The sequence below is a fragment of the Pseudophryne corroboree genome, chromosome 6 (genome assembly GCF_028390025.1).
Source record: "Pseudophryne corroboree isolate aPseCor3 chromosome 6, aPseCor3.hap2, whole genome shotgun sequence".
NCBI lineage: Eukaryota > Metazoa > Chordata > Amphibia > Anura > Myobatrachidae > Pseudophryne > Pseudophryne corroboree.
Window position 1 is genome coordinate 809,874,369 of NC_086449.1, and position 27,934 is coordinate 809,902,302.

The following is a 27,934-nucleotide window of genomic DNA, read 5'->3' on the forward strand; positions in this document are numbered from 1 at the left end:
AGTACCACCATATAGTGTGGAGTAATACCCCTTTCCTTGTTGTCGGAGGGGTAATTTTATTATCACCTGCTGGGAATACAGCTTGTGAATTGTTTTCAATACTGCCTCCCTGTCGGAGGGAGACATTGGTACAGCAGACTACAGGAACCTGCGAGGGGGGAAACCTCTCGACATTCCAATCTGTACCCCTTGGATACTACTTGTAGGATCCAGGGGTCCTGTACGGTCCCAGCGTCATGCTGAGAACTTGGTAGAAGCGGTGGAGGGCTTCTGTTCCTGGGAATGGGCTGCCTGCTGCAGTCTTCTTCCCTTTCCTCTATCCCTGGGCAGATATGACTCTTATTCTTATAGGGACGAAAGGACTGAGGCTGAAAAGACGGTGTCTTTTTCTGCAGAGATGTGACTTAGGGTAAAAAACGGTGGATTTTCCAGCAGTTGCCCTGGCCACCAGGTCCCATGGACCGACCCCAAATAACTCCTCCCCTTTATACGGCAATACATCTTTGTGCCGTTTGGAATCTGCATCACCTGACCACTGTCGTGTCCATAAACATCTTCTTGCAGATATGGACATCGCATTTACTCTTGATGCCAGAGTGCAAATATCCCTCTGCGCATCTCGCATATATAGAAATGCATCCTTTAAATGCTCTATAGTCAATAAAATACTGTCCCTGTCAAAGGTATCAATATTTTTAGTCAGGGAATCCGACCAAGCCACCTCAGCTCTGCACATCCAGGCTGAGGCGATCGCTGGTCGCAGTATAACACCAGCATGTGTGTGTATACTTTTTAGGATATTTTTCAGCCTCCTATCAGCTGGCTCCTTAAGTACGGCCCTATCCGTAGATGGTACCGCTACTTGTTCTGATAAGCGTGTGAGCGCCTTATCCACCCTGAGGGGTGTTTCCCACCGCGCCTTAACTTCTGGCGGGAAAGGGTATACCGCCAATAATTTTCTATCGGGGGAAACCCACGCATCATCACACACTTCATTTAATTTATCTGATTCAGGAAAAACTACAGGTAGTTTTTTCACCTCACACATAATACCCTTTTTTGTGGTACTTGGAGTATCAGAAATATGTAACACCTCCTTCATTGCCCTTAACGTGTGGCCCTAAAAGAAAATACGTTTGTTTCTTCACCGTCGACACTGAAATCAGTGTCCGTGTCTGGGTCTGTGTCGACCGACTGAGGTAAATGGGCATTTTACAGCCCCTGACGGTGTTTGAGACGCCTGGACAGATACTAATTTGTTCGCCGGCCCTCTCATGTCGTCAACCGGCTTGCAGCGTGTTGACATTGTCACGTAATTTCCATAAATAAGCCATCCATTCCGGTGTCGACTCCCTAGAGAGTGACATCACCATTACAGGCAATTTGCTCCGCCTCCTCACCAATATTTTCCTCATACATGTCGACACACACGTACCGACATACAGCACACATGTGACACCCCAACAGAGTTGCCACGGACATTTAACTTATTTCTGCGCCCTTTTTCCCCCTCTACAAAATACAGCCTGGCTAAATGCTTTGAGACTTCAGCAAGGAAAGGGTTAAGAACATTTTCTATGCTATAGCTGTCATGCGCTTGGACAGTTAACAGCCGTGTGCCGAGTCTGTTGGCAGTTGGGCGGCGGCCATCTTAGGAGGATGAGCAGAGTGGAACAGGACCTAGGAGCAGAAGGTGCTGAGCTGATTTGGTGGTGTACATGGTGACCAAAGGAGACTCCTTACCTGATCTTCAATAAATCAGAGTCCAGCAGCTGACAAAGAGAGTGTCTATGGAGTGGTGAGCAGACTACGTCAGCCCTGAGGCAAAATAGCCATTTCTAGTGAGATCCAGGAGCCCCATTGTATGTAGATTATACATTCTCACACTCTATAGTAGCAGTCTCAGTAATTGCTGAATGATCTAATTGACTGTCACAAACTCCCTGCTGAAATACCCTGGTATACTAGAGATCACAGTTTTATACAGTAAATTAGCCAGTTTCTATAGTAATAACACCCTTTATGAGACTGATAAGAGCCATCAAATAGCAGTAAGCACCTCTGCGCAGAAGCAGACAGTCACGTGCTGCAGTTTTCTCAGCACACAGCCAGAACTTTGTAGTGCAGTAAGGAACAATACTGTCTTAGTTACACAGACAGCTTAAAGGATTCAGGACTCAATATCACAGGGGCCTGCAGCTGATGTACTGCTCTCAGTCAGACAGTGTACATGTAACAATTGAGTACAGTAACCTTTTTGGAGTACAAGTCAGTAGCCCTGTTTCACCAACTACTCATCGCAAGCCCTTGCAGAGATAAAGAGACTGCTCATAACAGGGACAGAGACACCTTAGCTGCCTATATTGCGTTTAAGGATGAGACAGGATCAAGTGGCACAGTTGTAAACCTACTTATTGCCTGACACAGTCATGTGGATATCGCAGAGAGCCTCCTTTAAGAAAATAGCACTTACAGTACAATCAGTTAATATTACATCCAGACTAGCAAAATAGACTCACAGTTGCCTAAAAATAGCGTGCTGCATCATATTAGAAGTTACAAAACTGCCTGGTTGGACAGAACCAGCTACACTTCATTTGTTGTAATCCATCCATTGCTACCTTCATCCAAGACTTGTATTAACTATTCTCAGGATATAACTTTCCTAGAAAGGTGCACTATACTCAATGTAGCTAGCTACAAAACTAAAGGTTTTTACGGGGCCCCAATTATAAGAGTATCTTCAAGTGATTGCTTAAAACTTTATATTAGTGTGTAAGGATTGTCAAATGTGGATATTGTTTCTTGTGCTTTATTGTTCTTTGCATGAAAATGGTATGTGACTAGCATAGACATTGAGGTTAATCTAAATTGCCAGTATATGAGATAATCTCAAATTTCTACAGCTGAGAAAAACTTATAGCAGTGTTTCAGTAGAATAAAAATTCATATAGAGAAATTGTGTAATTAATGTCTGTGTGCAATATACCCTGAACTATATTGTGAGTTGCTGGTGAAACTTATGCCTGTTAGAAGCTACAGACACTAGGTCCAGGTAAGGAACACCAGAAAAGATAAAGTAACACATTAAACCAGAGTTGACTTCAGTGAAACCTACTTTAGGGTGTCACACACACATAGGGAATGCTCTGATAGAGGACAGGACCCACTAGCCCTTTGGGGAGACAGAGGGAGAGTTTGCCAGCACACACCAAAACGCTATAATTATCCAGGGACAACCTTTATATAAGTGTTCCTCCCTTATAGCATTTTAATATATATACATATCGCCAAATCAGTGCCCCCCCTCTCTGTTTTAACCCTGTTTCTGTAGTGCAGTGCAGGGGAGAGCATGGGAGCCTTCCCACCAGCCTTTCTGTGAGGGAAAATGGCGCTGTGTGCTGAGGAGAATAGGCCCCGCCCCCTTTTCGGCGGGCTTCTTCTCCGGAGTTTTAGATATCTGGCAGGGGTTAAATACATCCATATAGCCTCAAGGGCTATATGTGATGTATTTTTCGCCATACAGGTATTATACATTGCTGCCCAGGGCGCCCCCCTCCAGCGCCCTGCACCCTCCGTGACCGCTGTGTGAAGTGTGCTGACAACAATGGCGCACAGCTGCAGTGCTGTGCGCTACCTGATGAAGACTGAGAGTCTTCTGCCGCCTGGTTCCGGACCTCTTCATCTTCAGCGTCTGCAAGGGGGGTCGGCGGCGCGGCTCCGGGACGAACCCCAGGGCGAGCCCTGTGTTCCGACTCCCTCTGGAGCTATGTCCAGTAGCCTAAGAATCCAATCCATCCTGCACGCAGGTGAGTTGAAAATCTCTCCCCTAAGTCCCTCGATGCAGTGAGCCTGTTGCCAGCAGGACTCACTGAAAATAAAGAACCTAAAAACTTTTTCTAAGTAACTCTTTAAGAGAGCCACCTAGATTGCACCCTTCTCGGCCGGGCACAAAAACCTAACTGAGGCTTGGAGGAGGGTCATAGGGGGAGGAGCCAGTACACACCATGTGATCCTAAAAGCTTGCTTTTGTGCCCTGTCTCCTGCGGAGCCGCTATTCCCCATGGTCCTGACGGAGTCCCCAGCATCCACTAGGACGTTAGAGAAATATATTTAAAGTTACGAGGCCACGCCCACTTTTCCAGAGGCCACGCCCACTTTTCCTGGAACATGTTCTCGCTCAGGGTACTAGTAGGCCTGGAGCTGGCCCTGCAATCAGGTGTCGCGTTGTCGACGGAGACACCACACACACACACATTTGCTCCATCACCTCCTTAGGAGAGCCTTTTACCTCAGACATGTCGACACACACGTACCGACACACCACACACTCAGGGAATGCTCATCTGAAGATAATTCCCCCACAAGGCCCTTTGGAGAGACAGAGAGAGAGTATGCCAGCACACACCCCAGCGCTATATGACCCAGGAAAAAACACAGCAATTTAATGTTTACCCAGTAGAGCTGTTATTATCTGCGCCGAATTATGTCCCCCCCCCCTCTCCTTTAAAACCCTCTCTTCTACCGTGGTATAAGCAGGGGAGAGACCGGGGAGATTCCTCTCAGCGGTGCTGTGGAGAAAAAACATGGTGCTGGTGAGTGCTGAGGAAGAAGCCGCGCCCCCTCGACGGCGGGCTTCTGTCCTGCTTAAATATACATTTTCTTGGCGGGGGCTCATACATATATACAGTGCCCAACTGTATATATGTTTACTTTTGCCAAAAGGAGGTCCAAATGCTGCCCAGGGCGCCCCCCCCTGCGCCCTGCACCCTTACAGTGACCGGAGTATGTGAGGTGTGTGGGAACAATGGCGCACAGCTGCAGTGCTGTGCGTTACCTCAGTGAAGAACGGAGTCTTCTGCCGCCGATTTCGAAGTCTTCTTGCTTCTCATACTCACCAGGCTTCTGTCTTCCGGCTCTGCGAGGGGGACGGCGGCGTGGCTCTGGGATCGGACGGCGAGGGTGAGATCCTGCGTACGATCCCTCTGGAGCTAGTGGTGTCCAGTAGCCTAAGAAGCAGGACCTAGCTTCAGAGAGTAGGGCTGCTTCTCTCCCCTCTGTCCCACGATGCAGGGAGTCTGTTGCCAGCAGAGCTCCCTGAAAATAAAAAACCTAACAAAATACTTTCTCTCAGCAAACTCAGGAGAGCTCACTGAGAAGCACCCAGCTCGCTCTGGGCACAGTATCAAACTGAGGTCTGGAGGAGGGGCATAGAGGGAGGAGCCAGAGCACACCAGAACCTAAATTCTTTCTTAAAGTGCCCATGTCTCCTGTGGAGCCCGTCTATCCCCATGGTCCTTACGGAGTCCCCAGCATCCACTAGGACGTTAGAGAAATATTAATAGATTTATTTTTTTTATCAGTGAACTGCATATCTCAAGGATTGTCTACTGTACCAACAGTGCATTGTTGAGACCCTGTGTGCAATGAGTTAAAAGTAAATTGCATTAATTGCTTCTCTCTAATTCACACAGAATAAAGAATGTAGTGAAGAAAACTGAATTCCGCTCTGTGAAAGTAAAAGGATCTTGTGCCAGAGATGCTGAAAAAACACTAAGGGATGGTGTCGTTCCCATTTTGTCATCTCCCTCCTAATGGTATAGCCTGGAGCTGGTGTTAGGAGAGCGCAGAGGAGATTATGTGATGTGAGAGGCTGAGAGAGATGAAAGCTCACATATAGTACAGGTCTCTATAGCACGGATATTTTAGCTCAACGTTACAATTGCCTCCCGTACCTACTTATTAAAGCGATTTGTCCTGGCATGTGACCATTACAGCTGGTTGCATAGATGAATATAACACAAAGCATAGTACTTGTATAATGCTAAGCATTACCAGACATGACACTTGCAAGACTTTTTAAAGGGGCATGCAACTTTTTTATTATTTTTTTATTATTATATCCATGAAATGACAAGAACACGTTTCCTAGAATATTATTATGACATTTTCTGCAATTTTCTGGTGGACAGAATACACAACTGTATATGTAAATCTAATAAACAAAATTTGATTAGGTACCAGAAATGTGCGCACTGCGCAGGGCAGCTTTAACAGATCTCAATTCCCTAAAGGTGTCACCACACCAAATACAGTATTTCAAAACAGGGAAATAGGCCCCATTAATACAATTTAACAAAAGGATAATTATCCTTTTGTTAAATTGTATTAATGGGGGGTTTATACAGCAATACATTCCCTACTTCCTTGTATATGTAAATCTAACCTATCTACTTGTGAGATGGATATTTTAGCTCACTCTTCCTTGGAAATAAATCAGATGGCAATGTTAGCCTTCAGCACAGGATGCCCCTCTGATTTATTAGGAAACAGAATGCTGCCGGACTGATGCTATACAGTCAGGTTTCCCTCACCTGCTCCTGATTAAGATAAAATAGACAGAGCATACAGCCACAGATCCCTTAGAAAATGAAAAGCTGGAAAGGGTTAAAAGTTCTCATTGTAGGAGCATATAACACATTAGAAATCCTAGAACTAGGATAAAATGTTGATTATTGATTGAATGGTTAGAATAGACTCCATCCGATATATCTCTAGATCAAATAACATTAGCATTGGCTTACGTTAGAGTTAGTAATAAGGCCAGTTAGTAGGCGCAAGCTTGGGAAAACCATGTGGCACAGTGTGTGTGTGTGTGTGTGTGTGTGTGTGTGTGTGTGTGTGTGTGTGTGTAAGTGAGGGGGGGGAGATAGGAGGGCTGATGGATGGCACAGGCTGGTGGATCTACTTATCCCACTCAGCAGAGTACGCCCAAGATGGCTGCCCTGTCTGGTACTTTTGTGGGTGGGATAGGCAAAGCACGGAACTGAGGATTCTGATCGTACAGTACCTTGTATCTGATACCTCATATTTTGTTCTTTTATACCTTATATATGTCATATATTGTATTCATCCACTGTCACCACTGTAGTACCATAAAGATGGCCGCCTCCTTTGTAATATGGTTCCTTTCCTGAAAATGTAAAGTGTTTTGAGCTCTTTTGGAGGAAGGTATTATATAAATATTATTATTATTATTATAATAATAATAATAATAATAATAATAATAATAATTATTATTATTATTATTATTATTATTATTATTATCCTTCACCCAGAGATAGATCCTTTAGCTGCAGGTAAGTTCAGATACAGTCTACCTGAAATGTATTTAACCAATAAGGCAGGAACTTGTGTTTGCAATATTAACTCATTGAATCTTATACTGTACGTGTAGGTTTGATAAAAAAAAAATAATTAAAGGACCCCCCTTCTTTTTACCATTGTATTCATCTAGGTCTCAAAAAAGTAGTATGCATAAGACATACGCAAGAGAGAAAAATATTTAAGTTAACGTGTAAACTACACATGAAAAGTACAAAAACAATATCTTAAAAATAAAATAATTTACAACTAAAAATAGCTAGAAAATCGCACAATAAAATGTTTTACAATCATGCATACAGGATAGAATTTGGAGTCCGCATTGTGCGCTATGTAGGAGTAACTTGGAACATTATTTGCAGCCTTGAAATAAGTCCCACGGGAATATAAATACGGACTCGGTTAAGAACACATTGGCCCTCATTCCGAGTCGTTCGCTCGTTCTTTTTTTTCGCATCGCAGTGAAAATCAGCTTAGAGCGCATGCGCAATGTTCGCACTGCGACTGCGCTAAGTAATTCTGCTATGAAGAAAGGATTTTTACTCACGGCTTTTTGTTCGCACCGGCGAACGTAGTGTGATTGACAGGAAATGGGTGTTACTGGGCGGAAACACGGCGTTTTATGGGCGTGTGGCTGAAAACGCTACCGTTTCCGGAAAAAACGCAGGAGTGGCCGGAGAAACGGGGGAGTGTCTGGGCGAACGCTGGGAGTGTTTGTGACGTCAAACCAGGAACGACAAGCACTGAACTGATCGCACAGGCAGAGTAAGTCTGGAGCTACTCTAAAACTGCTAAGTTTTTTTTGTTCGCAATATTGCGTAAACTTCGTTCGCACTTTTAAGATGCTAAGATACACTCCCAGTAGGCGTAGACTAAGCGTGTGTAACTCTGCTAAATTCGCCTTGCGACCGATCAACTCGGAATGAGGGCCATTGTCCTCTGCTGTGATTAGGCCATCAGCAAGCCAGAAGAGGACAAGGCTGGAGAGTAAATCATTGCCACACATTGCTGGACAGGTGAGTATTGATGAATACAGACTGCACCTGAGCATGTATCACTTGCGGTTGTTCAATCTTATTGGTAATTATACCCACAAATGTCTTATAGAGTGCTCACAGATAAAAGCATGCATTTTTACATCTGCCGTCCACCCAATTAGTGTTTCAATCTACTGGTGTCTACAGTGTTAAAGGCATTCATATAGAAACTTATCACTGGGAAAGTGATTCCGGTAATATCAGAGGAGTCCGTTTAACCACCAAGTTCCACTGTATTTGCTGAAGTCTATTCTATCAGCCCAATACAATGTAAACCGTATGTCTCCAGCTCTTGCACCATGCAATTAAGCTTGGCTGGCGCGTTTTGTCTAGTAATGACACTTTTTCCAAAGGTACTTTGAAATGACCTTTAACATTGTGGATTACAGCAGATGTAAATGCTGATTTGCTTGGCCACCCTGATGTAAATAATAAGAATTTACTTACCGATAATTCTATTTCTCGGAGTCCGTAGTGGATGCTGGGGTTCCTGAAAGGACCATGGGGAATAGCGGCTCCGCAGGAGACAGGGCACAAAAAAGTAAAGCTTTACTAGGTCAGGTGGTGTGCACTGGCTCCTCCCCCTATGACCCTCCTCCAGACTCCAGTTAGGTACTGTGCCCGGACGAGCATACACAATAAGGGAGGCATTTTGAATCCCGGGTAAGACTCATACCAGCCACACCAATCACACCGTACAACTTGTGATCTAAACCCAGTTAACAGTATGACAACAGAAAGGGCCTCTTAAAGATGGCTCCTTAACAATAACCCGAATTAGTTAACAATAACTATGTACAAGTATTGCAGATAATCCGCACTTGGGATGGGCGCCCAGCATCCACTACGGACTCCGAGAAATAGAATTATCGGTAAGTAAATTCTTATTTTCTCTATCGTCCTAAGTGGATGCTGGGGTTCCTGAAAGGACCATGGGGATTATACCAAAGCTCCCAAACGGGCGGGAGAGTGCGGATGACTCTGCAGCACCGAATGAGAGAACTCCAGGTCCTCCTTTGCCAGGGTATCAAATTTGTAAAATTTTACAAACGTGTTCTCCCCCGACCACGTAGCTGCTCGGCAGAGTTGTAATGCCGAGACCCCTCGGGCAGCCGCCCAAGATGAGCCCACCTTCCTTGTGGAGTGGGCTTTTACAGTTTTAGGCTGTGGCAGGCCTGCCACAGAATGTGCAAGTTGAATTGTGTTACAAATCCAACGAGCAATCGACTGCTTAGAAGCAGGTGCGCCCAACTTGTTGGGTGCATACAATATAAACAGCGAGTCAGATTTTCTGACTCCAGCCGTCCTTGCAATGTATATTTTTAAGGCTCTGACAACGTCCAACAACTTGGAGTCCTCCAAGTCGCTAGTGGCCGCAGGCACCACAATAGGTTGGTTCAGATGAAATGCTGATACCACTTTAGGGAGAAAATGCGGACGAGTCCGCAGTTCTGCCCTATCCGAATGGAAGATTAGATAAGGACTTTTATAAGATAAAGCCGCCAATTCAGATACTCTCCTGGCAGAGGCCAGGGCTAGTAACATAGTCACTTTCAATGTGAGATATTTCAAATCCACCTTTTTCAATGGTTCAAACCAATGGGATTTGAGGAAATCTAAAACTACATTTAGATCCCACGGTGCCACCGGAGGCACCACAGGAGGCTGTATATGCAGTACTCCCTTGACAAAAGTCTGGACCTCAGGGACAGAGGCCAATTCTTTTTGGAAGAATATTGACAGGGCCGAAATTTGAACCTTAATGGATCCCAATTTGAGACCCATAGATAATCCTGATTGCAGGAAATGTAGGAAACGACCCAGTTGGAATTCCTCCGTCGGAACCCTCCGATCCTCGCACCACGCTACATATTTTCGCCAAATGCGGTGATAATGTTTCACGGTGACTTCCTTCCGTGCCTTAATCAAGGTAGGAATGACTTCTTCTGGAATGCCTTTCCCTTTTAGGATCTGGCGTTCAAACCGCCATGCCGTCAAACGCAGCCGCGGTAAGTCTTGAAAAAGACAGGGACCCTGCTGTAGCAGGTCCCTTCTCAGAGGTAGAGGCCACGGTTCGTCCGTGAGCATCTCTTGAAGTTCCGGATACCAAGTCCTTCTCGGCCAATCCGGAACCACTAGTATTGTTCTTACTCTTCTTTGCCGTATGATCTTCAATACCTTTGGTATGAGCGGCAGAGGAGGAAACACATACACTGACTGGTACACCCAAGGAGTTACCAGTGCGTCCACAGCTATTGCCTGTGGATCTCTTGACCTGGCGCAATATTTGTCCAGTTTCTTGTTGAGGCGAGACGCCATCATGTCTACAATTGGTCTTTCCCAACGGTCTATTAACATGTTGAAGACTTCTGGATGTAGACCCCACTCTCCCGGATGAAGATCGTGTCTGCTGAGGAAGTCTGCTTCCCAGTTGTCCACGCCCGGGATGAACACTGCTGACAGTGCTATCACGTGATTCTCCGCCCAGCGAAGAATCTTGGCAGCTTCTGCCATTGCACTCCTGCTTCTTGTGCCGCCCTGCCTGTTTACATGGGCGACCGCCGTGATGTTGTCCGACTGAATCAACACCGGCTTTCCTTGCAGGAGAAGTTCCGCCTGGCTTAGAGCATTGTAGATTGCTCTTAGTTCCAGAATGTTTATGTGAAGAGACTTTTCCAGACTCGTCCATACTCCCTGGAAGTTTCTTCCTTGTGTGACTGCTCCCCAGCCTCTCAGGCTGGCGTCCGTGGTCACCAGGATCCAATCCTGAATGCCGAATCTGCGGCCTTCTAATAGGTGAGCCTTCTGCAACCACCACAGAAGTGACACCCTTGTCTTTGGTGACAGGGTTATTCGCAGGTGCATCTGCAGATGCGACCCTGACCATTTGTCCAACAGATCCCTTTGGAATATTCTTGCATGGAATCTGCCGAATGGAATTGCTTCGTAAGAAGCCACCATTTTTCCCAGGACTCTTGTGCATTGATGTACTGACACTTTTCCTGGTTTTAGGAGGTTCCTGACCAGATCGGATAACTCCTTGGCTTTTTCCTCTGGAAGGAAAACCTTTTTCTGAACCGTGTCCAGAATCATTCCTAGGAACAGCAGACGAGTTGTCGGGATTAAATGGGATTTTGGAATATTCAGAATCCACCCGTGTTGTCTTAGCACCTCTTGAGATAGTGCTAAAGCTGTCTCCAGCTGTTCTCTGGACCTTGCCCTTATTAGGAGATCGTCCAAGTATGGGATAACTAATACGCCTTTTCTTCGAAGAAGAATCATCATCTCGGCCATTACCTTGGTAAAGACCCGAGGCGCCGTGGACAATCCGAACGGCAGCGTCTGAAACTGATAGTGACAGTTTTGAACAATGAACCTGAGGTACCCCTGGTGTGCGGGGTAAATCGGAACGTGTAGATACGCATCCTTGATGTCCAAGGATACCATAAAGTCCCCTTCTTCCAGGTTCGCTATCACTGCTCTGAGTGACTCCATCTTGAACTTGAACTTTTTTATGTAGAGGTTCAAGGACTTCAGATTTAGAATAGGCCTTACCGAGCCATCCGGCTTCGGTACCACAAATAGAGTGGAATAATACCCCTTTCCTTGTTGTAATAGGGGTACTTTGACTATCACCTGCTGAGCGTACAGCTTGTGAATGGCTTCCAACACCCTCTCCCTTTCGGAAGAGACGGTTGGTAAGGCAGACTTCAGGAAACGATGAGGAGGATCCGTCTCTAATTCCAACCTGTACCCCTGAGATATTATCTGCAGGATCCAGGGGTCTACCTGCGAGTGAGCCCACTGCGCGCTGTAATTTTTGAGACGGCCCCCCACTGTCCCCGAGTCCGCTTGAGAGGCCCCAGCGTCATGCTGAGGTTTTTGCAGGAGCCGGGGAGGGCTTCTGTTCCTGGGAAGGAGCTGCCTGTTGGTGTCTCTTCCCTCTTCCTCTGCCTCGTGGCAGGTACGACAAGCCCTTTGCTCTCTTATTTTTGTAGGAGCGAAAAGGCTGCGGTTGAAAGGTCGGTGCCTTTCTCTGTTGGGGAGTGACTTGAGGTAAAAAAGTGGATTTCCCGGCAGTAGCCGTGGCCACCAAGTCTGATAGACCAACTCCAAATAACTCCTCCCCTTTATACGGCAAAACCTCCATGTGACGTTTTGAATCCGCATCGCCTGTCCACTGTCGTGTCCATAAGGCTCTTCTGGCTGAAATGGACATAGCACTCACCCGAGATGCCAGTGTGCAAATATCCCTCTGTGCATCACGCATATAGATAAATGCATCCTTTATTTGTTCTAACGACAGTAAAACATTGTCCCTATCTAGGGTATCAATATTTTCAATCAGGGATTCTGACCAAACTACTCCAGCACTGCACATCCAGGCAGTTGCTATAGCTGGTCGTAGTATAACACCTGCATGTGTGTATATATTCTTTTGAATAACTTCCATCTTTCTATCTGATGGATCCTTAAGTGCGGCCGTCTCAGGAGAGGGTAACGCCACTTGTTTGGATAAGCGTGTGAGCGCCTTGTCCACCTTAGGGGGTGTTTCCCAGCGCGCCCTAACCTCTGGCGGGAAAGGGTATAATGCCAATAACTTTTTTGAAATTATCAACTTTTTATCAGGAGCAACCCACGCTTCATCACACACGTCATTTAATTCTTCTGATTCAGGAAAAACTGTTTGTAGTTTTTTCACACCATACATAATACCCTGTTTTACGGTATCTGTAGTATCAGCTAAATGTAACGTCTCCTTCATTGCCAAAATCATATAACGTGTGGCCCTACTGGAAAATACGTTTGAATTTCTACCGTCGTCACTGGAATCAGTGCCCGTGTCTGGGTCTGTGTCGACCGACTGAGGCAAAGGGCGTTTTACAGCCCCTGACGGTGTTTGAGGCGCCTGGACAGGCATTAATTGATTGTCCGGCCGCCTCATGTCCTCAACTGACTGTTTAAGGGAAGATAAACCATCACGTAATTCCACAAATAAAGGCATCCATTCTGGTGTCGACCCCCTGGGGGGTGACATCTGCATATTTGGCAATTGCTCCGCCTCCACACCAATATCGTCCTCATACATGTCGACACCACGTACCGACACACACCGCAAACTCACAGGGAATGCTCTAATGAAGACAGGACCCACTAGCCCTTTTGGGGAGACAGAGGGAGAGTCTGCCAGCACACACCACAAAGCGCTATATATACAAGGGATATCCTTATATTAAGTGCTCCCTTATAGCTGCTTTAATATATATATATATAGCCATTAATGTGCCCCCCCTCTCTGTGCAGTGCAGGGGAGAGACCTGGGAGCCGTTCTGACCAGCGGAGCTGTGACAGAAAATGGCGCCGTGTGCTGAGGAGATAGGCCCCGCCCCTTTTTCGGCGGGTTCTTCTCCCGCTATTTTTCCAGTCAGGCAGGGGTTAAATATCTCCATATAGCCCCTATGGGCTATATGTGAGGTATTTTTAGCCTTGTATAAGGTTTATATTTGCCTCTCAGAGCGCCCCCCCCCAGCGCTCTGCACCCTCAGTGACTGCCCAGTGAAGTGTGCTGAGAGGAAAATGGCGCACAGCTGCAGTGCTGTGCGCTACCTTATGAAGACTGAGGAGTCTTCAGCCGCCGGTTTCCGGACCTCTTCACGCTTCAGCATCTGCAAGGGGGTCGGCGGCGCGGCTCCGGGACCGGACTCCACGGCTGGGCCTGTGTTCGATCCCTCTGGAGCTAATGGTGTCCAGTAGCCAAGCAGCAAATCCACTCTGCATGCAGGTGAGTTTACTACTTTCCCCCTAAGTCCCACGTTGCAGTGATCCTGTTGCCAGCAGGACTCACTGTAAAGAAAAAAACCTAAACTAAACTTTCTCTAAGCAGCTCTTTAGGAGAGCCACCTAGATTGCACCCTTGGTCCTTTCAGGAACCCCAGCATCCACTACGGACTCCGAGAAATAGAATTATCGGTAAGTAAATTCTTATTATTAAAGCGATTTGTCCTGGCATGTGACCATTACAGCTGGTTGCATAGATGAATATAACACAAAGCATAGTACTTGTATAATGCTAAGCATTACCAGACATGACACTTGCAAGACTTTTTAAAGGGGCATGCAACTTTTTTATTATTTTTTTATTATTATATCCATGAAATGACAAGAACACGTTTCCTAGAATATTATTATGACATTTTCTGCAATTTTCTGGTGGACAGAATACACAACTGTATATGTAAATCTAATAAACAAAATTTGATTAGGTACCAGAAATGTGCGCACTGCGCAGGGCAGCTTTAACAGATCTCAATTCCCTAAAGGTGTCACCACACCAAATACAGTATTTCAAAACAGGGAAATAGGCCCCATTAATACAATTTAACAAAAGGATAATTATCCTTTTGTTAAATTGTATTAATGGGGGGTTTATACAGCAATACATTCCCTACTTCCTTGTATATGTAAATCTAACCTATCTACTTGTGAGATGGATATTTTAGCTCACTCTTCCTTGGAAATAAATCAGATGGCAATGTTAGCCTTCAGCACAGGATGCCCCTCTGATTTATTAGGAAACAGAATGCTGCCGGACTGATGCTATACAGTCAGGTTTCCCTCACCTGCTCCTGATTAAGATAAAATAGACAGAGCATACAGCCACAGATCCCTTAGAAAATGAAAAGCTGGAAAGGGTTAAAAGTTCTCATTGTAGGAGCATATAACACATTAGAAATCCTAGAACTAGGATAAAATGTTGATTATTGATTGAATGGTTAGAATAGACTCCATCCGATATATCTCTAGATCAAATAACATTAGCATTGGCTTACGTTAGAGTTAGTAATAAGGCCAGTTAGTAGGCGCAAGCTTGGGAAAACCATGTGGCACAGTGTGTGTGTGTGTGTGTGTGTGTGTGTGTGTGTGTGTGTGTGTGTGTAAGTGAGGGGGGGGAGATAGGAGGGCTGATGGATGGCACAGGCTGGTGGATCTACTTATCCCACTCAGCAGAGTACGCCCAAGATGGCTGCCCTGTCTGGTACTTTTGTGGGTGGGATAGGCAAAGCACGGAACTGAGGATTCTGATCGTACAGTACCTTGTATCTGATACCTCATATTTTGTTCTTTTATACCTTATATATGTCATATATTGTATTCATCCACTGTCACCACTGTAGTACCATAAAGATGGCCGCCTCCTTTGTAATATGGTTCCTTTCCTGAAAATGTAAAGTGTTTTGAGCTCTTTTGGAGGAAGGTATTATATAAATATTATTATTATTATTATAATAATAATAATAATAATAATAATAATAATAATTATTATTATTATTATTATTATTATTATCCTTCACCCAGAGATAGATCCTTTAGCTGCAGGTAAGTTCAGATACAGTCTACCTGAAATGTATTTAACCAATAAGGCAGGAACTTGTGTTTGCAATATTAACTCATTGAATCTTATACTGTACGTGTAGGTTTGATAAAAAAAAAATAATTAAAGGACCCCCCTTCTTTTTACCATTGTATTCATCTAGGTCTCAAAAAAGTAGTATGCATAAGACATACGCAAGAGAGAAAAATATTTAAGTTAACGTGTAAACTACACATGAAAAGTACAAAAACAATATCTTAAAAATAAAATAATTTACAACTAAAAATAGCTAGAAAATCGCACAATAAAATGTTTTACAATCATGCATACAGGATAGAATTTGGAGTCCGCATTGTGCGCTATGTAGGAGTAACTTGGAACATTATTTGCAGCCTTGAAATAAGTCCCACGGGAATATAAATACGGACTCGGTTAAGAACACATTGGCCCTCATTCCGAGTCGTTCGCTCGTTCTTTTTTTTCGCATCGCAGTGAAAATCAGCTTAGAGCGCATGCGCAATGTTCGCACTGCGACTGCGCTAAGTAATTCTGCTATGAAGAAAGGATTTTTACTCACGGCTTTTTGTTCGCACCGGCGAACGTAGTGTGATTGACAGGAAATGGGTGTTACTGGGCGGAAACACGGCGTTTTATGGGCGTGTGGCTGAAAACGCTACCGTTTCCGGAAAAAACGCAGGAGTGGCCGGAGAAACGGGGGAGTGTCTGGGCGAACGCTGGGAGTGTTTGTGACGTCAAACCAGGAACGACAAGCACTGAACTGATCGCACAGGCAGAGTAAGTCTGGAGCTACTCTAAAACTGCTAAGTTTTTTTTGTTCGCAATATTGCGTAAACTTCGTTCGCACTTTTAAGATGCTAAGATACACTCCCAGTAGGCGTAGACTAAGCGTGTGTAACTCTGCTAAATTCGCCTTGCGACCGATCAACTCGGAATGAGGGCCATTGTCCTCTGCTGTGATTAGGCCATCAGCAAGCCAGAAGAGGACAAGGCTGGAGAGTAAATCATTGCCACACATTGCTGGACAGGTGAGTATTGATGAATACAGACTGCACCTGAGCATGTATCACTTGCGGTTGTTCAATCTTATTGGTAATTATACCCACAAATGTCTTATAGAGTGCTCACAGATAAAAGCATGCATTTTTACATCTGCCGTCCACCCAATTAGTGTTTCAATCTACTGGTGTCTACAGTGTTAAAGGCATTCATAGAGAAACTTATCACTGGGAAAGTGATTCCGGTAATATCAGAGGAGTCCGTTTAACCACCAAGTTCCACTGTATTTGCTGAAGTCTATTCTATCAGCCCAATACAATGTAAACCGTATGTCTCCAGCTCTTGCACCATGCAATTAAGCTTGGCTGGCGCGTTTTGTCTAGTAATGACACTTTTTCCAAAGGTACTTTGAAATGACCTTTAACATTGTGGATTACAGCAGATGTAAATGCTGATTTGCTTGGCCACCCTGATGTAAATAATAAGAATTTACTTACCGATAATTCTATTTCTCGGAGTCCGTAGTGGATGCTGGGGTTCCTGAAAGGACCATGGGGAATAGCGGCTCCGCAGGAGACAGGGCACAAAAAAGTAAAGCTTTACTAGGTCAGGTGGTGTGCACTGGCTCCTCCCCCTATGACCCTCCTCCAGACTCCAGTTAGGTACTGTGCCCGGACGAGCATACACAATAAGGGAGGCATTTTGAATCCCGGGTAAGACTCATACCAGCCACACCAATCACACCGTACAACTTGTGATCTAAACCCAGTTAACAGTATGACAACAGAAAGGGCCTCTTAAAGATGGCTCCTTAACAATAACCCGAATTAGTTAACAATAACTATGTACAAGTATTGCAGATAATCCGCACTTGGGATGGGCGCCCAGCATCCACTACGGACTCCGAGAAATAGAATTATCGGTAAGTAAATTCTTATTTTCTCTATCGTCCTAAGTGGATGCTGGGGTTCCTGAAAGGACCATGGGGATTATACCAAAGCTCCCAAACGGGCGGGAGAGTGCGGATGACTCTGCAGCACCGAATGAGAGAACTCCAGGTCCTCCTTTGCCAGGGTATCAAATTTGTAAAATTTTACAAACGTGTTCTCCCCCGACCACGTAGCTGCTCGGCAGAGTTGTAATGCCGAGACCCCTCGGGCAGCCGCCCAAGATGAGCCCACCTTCCTTGTGGAGTGGGCTTTTACAGTTTTAGGCTGTGGCAGGCCTGCCACAGAATGTGCAAGTTGAATTGTGTTACAAATCCAACGAGCAATCGACTGCTTAGAAGCAGGTGCGCCCAACTTGTTGGGTGCATACAATATAAACAGCGAGTCAGATTTTCTGACTCCAGCCGTCCTTGCAATGTATATTTTTAAGGCTCTGACAACGTCCAACAACTTGGAGTCCTCCAAGTCGCTAGTGGCCGCAGGCACCACAATAGGTTGGTTCAGATGAAATGCTGATACCACTTTAGGGAGAAAATGCGGACGAGTCCGCAGTTCTGCCCTATCCGAATGGAAGATTAGATAAGGACTTTTATAAGATAAAGCCGCCAATTCAGATACTCTCCTGGCAGAGGCCAGGGCTAGTAACATAGTCACTTTCAATGTGAGATATTTCAAATCCACCTTTTTCAATGGTTCAAACCAATGGGATTTGAGGAAATCTAAAACTACATTTAGATCCCACGGTGCCACCGGAGGCACCACAGGAGGCTGTATATGCAGTACTCCCTTGACAAAAGTCTGGACCTCAGGGACAGAGGCCAATTCTTTTTGGAAGAATATTGACAGGGCCGAAATTTGAACCTTAATGGATCCCAATTTGAGACCCATAGATAATCCTGATTGCAGGAAATGTAGGAAACGACCCAGTTGGAATTCCTCCGTCGGAACCCTCCGATCCTCGCACCACGCTACATATTTTCGCCAAATGCGGTGATAATGTTTCACGGTGACTTCCTTCCGTGCCTTAATCAAGGTAGGAATGACTTCTTCTGGAATGCCTTTCCCTTTTAGGATCTGGCGTTCAAACCGCCATGCCGTCAAACGCAGCCGCGGTAAGTCTTGAAAAAGACAGGGACCCTGCTGTAGCAGGTCCCTTCTCAGAGGTAGAGGCCACGGTTCGTCCGTGAGCATCTCTTGAAGTTCCGGATACCAAGTCCTTCTCGGCCAATCCGGAACCACTAGTATTGTTCTTACTCTTCTTTGCCGTATGATCTTCAATACCTTTGGTATGAGCGGCAGAGGAGGAAACACATACACTGACTGGTACACCCAAGGAGTTACCAGTGCGTCCACAGCTATTGCCTGTGGATCTCTTGACCTGGCGCAATATTTGTCCAGTTTCTTGTTGAGGCGAGACGCCATCATGTCTACAATTGGTCTTTCCCAACGGTCTATTAACATGTTGAAGACTTCTGGATGTAGACCCCACTCTCCCGGATGAAGATCGTGTCTGCTGAGGAAGTCTGCTTCCCAGTTGTCCACGCCCGGGATGAACACTGCTGACAGTGCTATCACGTGATTCTCCGCCCAGCGAAGAATCTTGGCAGCTTCTGCCATTGCACTCCTGCTTCTTGTGCCGCCCTGCCTGTTTACATGGGCGACCGCCGTGATGTTGTCCGACTGAATCAACACCGGCTTTCCTTGCAGGAGAAGTTCCGCCTGGCTTAGAGCATTGTAGATTGCTCTTAGTTCCAGAATGTTTATGTGAAGAGACTTTTCCAGACTCGTCCATACTCCCTGGAAGTTTCTTCCTTGTGTGACTGCTCCCCAGCCTCTCAGGCTGGCGTCCGTGGTCACCAGGATCCAATCCTGAATGCCGAATCTGCGGCCTTCTAATAGGTGAGCCTTCTGCAACCACCACAGAAGTGACACCCTTGTCTTTGGTGACAGGGTTATTCGCAGGTGCATCTGCAGATGCGACCCTGACCATTTGTCCAACAGATCCCTTTGGAATATTCTTGCATGGAATCTGCCGAATGGAATTGCTTCGTAAGAAGCCACCATTTTTCCCAGGACTCTTGTGCATTGATGTACTGACACTTTTCCTGGTTTTAGGAGGTTCCTGACCAGATCGGATAACTCCTTGGCTTTTTCCTCTGGAAGGAAAACCTTTTTCTGAACCGTGTCCAGAATCATTCCTAGGAACAGCAGACGAGTTGTCGGGATTAAATGGGATTTTGGAATATTCAGAATCCACCCGTGTTGTCTTAGCACCTCTTGAGATAGTGCTAAAGCTGTCTCCAGCTGTTCTCTGGACCTTGCCCTTATTAGGAGATCGTCCAAGTATGGGATAACTAATACGCCTTTTCTTCGAAGAAGAATCATCATCTCGGCCATTACCTTGGTAAAGACCCGAGGCGCCGTGGACAATCCGAACGGCAGCGTCTGAAACTGATAGTGACAGTTTTGAACAATGAACCTGAGGTACCCCTGGTGTGCGGGGTAAATCGGAACGTGTAGATACGCATCCTTGATGTCCAAGGATACCATAAAGTCCCCTTCTTCCAGGTTCGCTATCACTGCTCTGAGTGACTCCATCTTGAACTTGAACTTTTTTATGTAGAGGTTCAAGGACTTCAGATTTAGAATAGGCCTTACCGAGCCATCCGGCTTCGGTACCACAAATAGAGTGGAATAATACCCCTTTCCTTGTTGTAATAGGGGTACTTTGACTATCACCTGCTGAGCGTACAGCTTGTGAATGGCTTCCAACACCCTCTCCCTTTCGGAAGAGACGGTTGGTAAGGCAGACTTCAGGAAACGATGAGGAGGATCCGTCTCTAATTCCAACCTGTACCCCTGAGATATTATCTGCAGGATCCAGGGGTCTACCTGCGAGTGAGCCCACTGCGCGCTGTAATTTTTGAGACGGCCCCCCACTGTCCCCGAGTCCGCTTGAGAGGCCCCAGCGTCATGCTGAGGTTTTTGCAGGAGCCGGGGAGGGCTTCTGTTCCTGGGAAGGAGCTGCCTGTTGGTGTCTCTTCCCTCTTCCTCTGCCTCGTGGCAGGTACGACAAGCCCTTTGCTCTCTTATTTTTGTAGGAGCGAAAAGGCTGCGGTTGAAAGGTCGGTGCCTTTCTCTGTTGGGGAGTGACTTGAGGTAAAAAAGTGGATTTCCCGGCAGTAGCCGTGGCCACCAAGTCTGATAGACCAACTCCAAATAACTCCTCCCCTTTATACGGCAAAACCTCCATGTGACGTTTTGAATCCGCATCGCCTGTCCACTGTCGTGTCCATAAGGCTCTTCTGGCTGAAATGGACATAGCACTCACCCGAGATGCCAGTGTGCAAATATCCCTCTGTGCATCACGCATATAGATAAATGCATCCTTTATTTGTTCTAACGACAGTAAAACATTGTCCCTATCTAGGGTATCAATATTTTCAATCAGGGATTCTGACCAAACTACTCCAGCACTGCACATCCAGGCAGTTGCTATAGCTGGTCGTAGTATAACACCTGCATGTGTGTATATATTCTTTTGAATAACTTCCATCTTTCTATCTGATGGATCCTTAAGTGCGGCCGTCTCAGGAGAGGGTAACGCCACTTGTTTGGATAAGCGTGTGAGCGCCTTGTCCACCTTAGGGGGTGTTTCCCAGCGCGCCCTAACCTCTGGCGGGAAAGGGTATAATGCCAATAACTTTTTTGAAATTATCAACTTTTTATCAGGAGCAACCCACGCTTCATCACACACGTCATTTAATTCTTCTGATTCAGGAAAAACTGTTTGTAGTTTTTTCACACCATACATAATACCCTGTTTTACGGTATCTGTAGTATCAGCTAAATGTAACGTCTCCTTCATTGCCAAAATCATATAACGTGTGGCCCTACTGGAAAATACGTTTGAATTTCTACCGTCGTCACTGGAATCAGTGCCCGTGTCTGGGTCTGTGTCGACCGACTGAGGCAAAGGGCGTTTTACAGCCCCTGACGGTGTTTGAGGCGCCTGGACAGGCATTAATTGATTGTCCGGCCGCCTCATGTCCTCAACTGACTGTTTAAGGGAAGATAAACCATCACGTAATTCCACAAATAAAGGCATCCATTCTGGTGTCGACCCCCTGGGGGGTGACATCTGCATATTTGGCAATTGCTCCGCCTCCACACCAATATCGTCCTCATACATGTCGACACCACGTACCGACACACACCGCAAACTCACAGGGAATGCTCTAATGAAGACAGGACCCACTAGCCCTTTTGGGGAGACAGAGGGAGAGTCTGCCAGCACACACCACAAAGCGCTATATATACAAGGGATATCCTTATATTAAGTGCTCCCTTATAGCTGCTTTAATATATATATATATATATAGCCATTAATGTGCCCCCCCTCTCTGTTTTACCCTGTTTCTGTAGTGCAGTGCAGGGGAGAGACCTGGGAGCCGTTCTGACCAGCGGAGCTGTGACAGAAAATGGCGCCGTGTGCTGAGGAGATAGGCCCCGCCCCTTTTTCGGCGGGTTCTTCTCCCGCTATTTTTCCAGTCAGGCAGGGGTTAAATATCTCCATATAGCCCCTATGGGCTATATGTGAGGTATTTTTAGCCTTGTATAAGGTTTATATTTGCCTCTCAGAGCGCCCCCCCCCAGCGCTCTGCACCCTCAGTGACTGCCCAGTGAAGTGTGCTGAGAGGAAAATGGCGCACAGCTGCAGTGCTGTGCGCTACCTTATGAAGACTGAGGAGTCTTCAGCCGCCGGTTTCCGGACCTCTTCACGCTTCAGCATCTGCAAGGGGGTCGGCGGCGCGGCTCCGGGACCGGACTCCACGGCTGGGCCTGTGTTCGATCCCTCTGGAGCTAATGGTGTCCAGTAGCCAAGCAGCAAATCCACTCTGCATGCAGGTGAGTTTACTACTTTCCCCCTAAGTCCCACGTTGCAGTGATCCTGTTGCCAGCAGGACTCACTGTAAAGAAAAAAACCTAAACTAAACTTTCTCTAAGCAGCTCTTTAGGAGAGCCACCTAGATTGCACCCTTCTCGTTCGGGCACAAAATCTAACTGGAGTCTGGAGGAGGGTCATAGGGGGAGGAGCCAGTGCACACCACCTGACCTAGTAAAGCTTTACTTTTTTGTGCCCTGTCTCCTGCGGAGCCGCTATTCCCCATGGTCCTTTCAGGAACCCCAGCATCCACTTAGGACGATAGAGAAAAGGGATTCTTTTATCTGTGAGGCTTCTGTTAGATGTTTTATACCTCAGTGTTTATTTCAGGTTTCAGTTAAATCAGGGCACAGTCTGTTCCTAAGAAAGCCTGGTGTTTGCATATCTGTGGGATTTATATAGGGGCTGGAAACGTTACTCCTACACAGAGCACGAACTGGACAATAACTTATTCCTATGGTGAGATTTTAGAATAAACTATTTTTAATTGTTTATTTTTGATATATAATGTCAATTAAATACAGTATTTCAGTATTAACCTCTTGTGTGTGTCTTATCGTGCATACAAAGGTTGCGGCTGCTCCAACAGCCTGTAAAATCTCTGTAACTTTATTTCTAGGTTCTAAACTAATACAACAACTCTACGTTTCATCTGTAGAACATTCAAGTCCACCACCATCTCTCTCTTTATTGTCTTTTCCAACTAATCCCCAATTCTCCAACATCATACCTCCCAAGCGGGCTTGATTTCAGCAGGACAGTTTGATTTGGTGAGGCCAGTCTGCCCTTGGGCGGAAGTATTTATGAGTATTAAAGTATATTTGCAGGCCTGGTGTGATGTGTAGTCAAGCGCAACGGCTACACGCGAAACATATGGAGGGAACGTTACAACCAATATGCGTGAGACTTTTACCAACGCAAGGCAGAAATAGCGACGTCAGTGTTACATTATATTACAGCGATGGTGACAATAACAGAGGGGAAATGTATCAAACCCTGCTAGAGACAAGTGCAGAAGTTGCCAATAGCAAGTAACCAAATAAGCTTCTATCTATCTAGCATTTATCAAGTGTAAGTGATTTGCTAGCTAGAAGCTGATTAGTTGCTATGGGCAACTACTACACTTGTCCACTCTTTATAAAGTTTGATACATGTCTCCCTCAGAAGGAGATTTATCAAAGCTTAGAGAAAGATAAAGTGGAGAGAGATAAAGGGGCTCATTTATCAATGAGTGATAAAAGTAGTTGTGAGTGATAAAACTCGATGAAGATGAAAAGTGGACAGAGAAGGTAAGTGTATTGTGTGTAGGGGAGAGGAGTGCAGGGTACCGGCAGCAGTGTACTGTAGTGTGTACGGTAAGGGGGTACAGGTTGAGAAGTAGTGTAGTCTGCAGGAGAGGGGGGTGCAGCCTGGGGTTGTACGTACCTGTCCTATACCCTGCCGGTTCCTGGAAGCTGTTTCTCTGCAATGCTGGAGAAGAGAACCAGAGGAGGCAGCGCTGCAGAAGGTGAGAAGGTGAGAAATTAATGAATAGTTAAGTCATTAGGGTCGGCGGAGGCAGGTTCCACAGGGGTCCAGAGGAATTCCTGACCATTTTTCCTAAGAATATGGATTGTACGAAAAATTGGTTGTGCTTTGGGGCTGCACAAAAAGAAATCCCCTGCCGCTCAAAAAGTAACCCCCCCGCCCCCCTCCCAACTGAATAGCAATAAATCTCGCAACTGCGAGAAAAACCCTGCAGGTGTGGGATTTTTGCTATTCTCACACCTAATTGAATATGACCTTCAGTGTGCTGGTTTTATTCAAATTCAATATTCTAATTGTTCCCTTTAGCACAATACAAGTGATCAGATATCCTGACGTCTGCTTAGTCCTGTCCTGTCCTGTCCTGTTGTAAGTCTACTGTAACTTCAGATGAAAGACTTTACCTTCTGTGTTTCCAGGAATAAAATTCTGTCCTCATCAAGCTGAACATTTACATGCCAGATTGCCGGCTAATTGCTACTCCCTGGTGCTGCTAAATCGGCAAAACATCTATAGCACCTTAATCCCTTGCAATGCGACCATATGTAACTGCTTCCACCATGAATACTTAACACCCCATCGTTGCCATCTGGACTCACGTTGGTGGGGACATTCCTCTATACAGCTCACGTGGACTGCCAATTTCCAGCAATAATTCTTCTACTTCCAAGAGGGACAAATTCTTTTTGAAACTCCCATTGAATATGTTCCACAATCTGTCAATAATTTAACTATTAAATTCTGCAACGTGACAAAAATTCTGGAATATTCATAAAATACCGGAAGATAATATGTCTTCTACAGAGGGTACTGTACCGTACTGTAGCTCCCATACAATACCCTAATACAGTGGTTCCCAAACTTTTTGGAATCATGGCACCCTAGAGTATCAGCATTTTATTCATGGCACCCCTAGGTCAAAAATGTATTAGCGAAAAATTTTGTAATAAATATTAAATCAAAGATTGTGTTTATATGTCATCTTTAGGTTCCATTATGTGGTGAGGAACAAGATTTGCTTCTGTTTGTCCACATATTTTATGACTGGCAGCCACCAGCACTGGTTTTGCCTATTACATTGACCAGAAATAATTTTGATTGGTCCTGGACCACCAATCCAAGGCACCCCTGCAAGTGTTCTGAGGCACCCTAGGGTGCCTAGGCACACAGTTTGGGAACCACTGCCCTAATATGTTCTAGGATCCCGAAATTCATCTAATAAAAATTGATCATCACATTGTCATTTTACGTGTGAGATACAAGACACCCACCAGACAAAAGATGTCTTATGTATCAGGGTACCAAGCACCTCCGTGAGTTCAGAATTGCTTAGTCAAATGAATGGGAAGATTCAATAGTACCTTTATTTTATATCAAACATAGATACATCTGTATTTACATAAAGCACAGGTTATTATACAGCCAACAAAGGCCTGCGGATAAACAGCACAGAGAGGCTACCTCTGTACCCTGACCCAAAGGGGCCACCATTTCCTCTAGAGTGCTGGAAGGACACTGTCTTCACTCCCCTGAAAACAGGGCTTTCGGGGAGCAAAGGGCTGTTAGGGAACTCTAGCACTATGTGTTTGAGACCCCTAGAGCTGGTGAGGGGGTCTTCTGCCAATAACAGCCACTCGCTGTTCCCTTAGTGCACAACACGCTCATTGGTACTTAGGTTGCCTCCTGGACTTAAACCTCAAGCAGTAGGGGGTTACACAATAGGCTGGAAACCACAGGATAATGAACTGGAGAATATAGGAGGGTGAATAGACACATGGGAGCACAGAGGAATAAGGTCAGGGCTTGGCTAGGATCTCAGCCGGGGGGCAAATGAGGCACTGTGAGATGGAATGCAGGCACTGTGCACATGGTATAACTTGCAGACTGAGCACAAGGAACACTGAGGAGGCAAACAAAGGGTAACACACTCTGGAGCAGGATGTGGGTTCAGACAGGCAAAGACTAGGTTTCAGACAGGCAGATAATTGGGCATAGTATTGTTAGGGTCTCCTGCCCTGTGCTGCCACGTCATCATGGCAACCGGGAGACAAGTGCTAGCGGAGTAACCTGAGCGCAGCTGATACTCCGTTTCGGGTCTTTTGCTGTGCAGTGGTTACAGGCATGGGATCCGGTGCTGGTTTTTGTGCTCACAGTCTGTGAGGTCTGAGGGGGGCGTGGACAGCACCTGCTTTATAAGGCCTCTTTTCAGGTTAAGCAGATGCTGCTGAATCTTTGTTGGTTATTCAGTTCCTGAAAGTTAGCCAGTACTGTGTAGCTTTGTATTTTGTTGTTGCTTACTGCAAATAGGCCTGGGCATTTGGTACTACACTCTGCCAATCCAGACCTAGCAGTAAGACTGGAGTCAGTCGTTTAGCCTGCTGAGGTTCTTTTGCTATTCTGTGAACCCAGCAGGTTTGTGGCTGTACTTTCAGACCTGCCTGCATAATCCTCTCTCACTGTGCAGGGCGTCCATGTGTCAGTTTAGTGGCAGTAAGCTGAACCTGGGCCCTGCAAGTGATAATTAGGATTGTGGAGACTCTCCTTGTGTCTATTATTCCATCTCTGACCAAGGAGTTTACTGCCACACCCGTTGGTAACCCTTTAGGGTTTTGCTGTTGCCCTTAGCAACAGCATTTCGGGTTCTCTACGTATTAAAACACAACATCTTGCTTTTTCCATCTGAGCATTTCTAATACTAGGGAGACACCCAGTTTCTTAGCCTCTGGGCTTCTCTGTTCACTCTGTGTTGGTTTTGTTACCCTATCACCTTCTGTGTACGTTATGTCATATTTCCCAGTCTGTCTGTGAGTTCATTTGTTTTGCATCCCTCTCTGTTCAGACACCAGTACATTCCTGCAGGCACTGGTGTGTATAACAGTTCAAACACCAGTACATTCCTGCAGGCACTGGTGTGCATAACATATTCAGCAGCCCAATACTCCTGTTGAAATTTTGTGGGAATATGGAGCATACCCCTCAAAATACGTTGCAACAGGTGGTCGATCAGGTGCAGGTCCTGACTCGTCAATTTAATGATTTGTCCATTAAAATGCACACCTCCCAGGCCGCTGGTGGAGCTCCCGCAGCAGCAGCACCTTCAGGGGTTAAGGAGCCGAAAGTAAATCTTCCGGATCGTTTTTCTGGAGATCGCTCGCAGTTCTTTTGTTTCAAGGAGAGCTGCAAGTTATATTTCCAGCTTAGGCCTCAGTCTTCTGGGTCAGAGATTCAGCGGGTGGGCATAGTGATTTCCTTGCTACAAGGAGACCCACAGGTCTGGGCATATGGGTTGCAGCCTGACTGTCCGTCGCTTAAAAGTGTTAATGCTTTTTTTACGGCACTGGGCATGTTGTATGATGACCCTGACAAGACGGCCTCAGCCGAGGCTCAGATTTCGATCCTTAAGCAAGGGCGAAGGCCAGTTGAGGTTTACTGTACGGAGTTTCGGAGGTTGGCCCATGATACCCAGTGGAATGACCCAGCCCTGAGACACCAGTACCGAAGAGGTCTTTCTAATAGGGATGTGCACTTGAAATTTTTCGGGTTTTGTGTTTTGGTTTTGTGTTCGGTTCCGCGGCCGTGTTTTGGGTTTGACCGCGTTTTGGCAAAACCTCGCCGAATTTTTTTTGTCGGATTCGGGTGTGTTTTGGATTCGGGTGTTTTTTTCAAAAAATCCTAAAAAACAGCTTAAATCATAGAATTTGGGGGTCATTTTGATCCCAAAGTATTATTAACCTCAAAAACCATAATTTCCACTCATTTTCAGTCTATTCTGAATACCTCACACCTCACAATATTATTTTTAGTCCTAAAATTTGCACCGAGGTCGCTTGATGACTAAGCTAAGCGACCCTAGTGGCCGACACAAACACCTGGCCCATCTAGGAGTGGCACTGCAGTGTCACGCAGGATGGCCCTTCCAAAAAACACT

General features: G+C 45.7%; 1 long non-coding RNA gene across 2 annotated transcripts; it reads left to right on the plus strand.

Moving 5' to 3' along the window:
• The first annotated feature begins 1,451 nt into the window (after positions 1–1,451).
• On the plus strand, positions 1,452–24,913 carry LOC134933654 (uncharacterized). 2 transcript variants are annotated; one of them, XR_010179748.1, is made up of 4 exons: positions 1,452–1,798; positions 5,475–5,685; positions 23,102–23,252; positions 24,426–24,913. It is a non-coding gene; the product is annotated as an uncharacterized LOC134933654 (long non-coding RNA). The 2 variants fall into 2 exon arrangements; XR_010179749.1 differs by having other exon boundaries at positions 1,454–1,798; positions 5,475–5,597.
• The last annotated feature ends 3,021 nt before the right edge of the window (positions 24,914–27,934 follow it).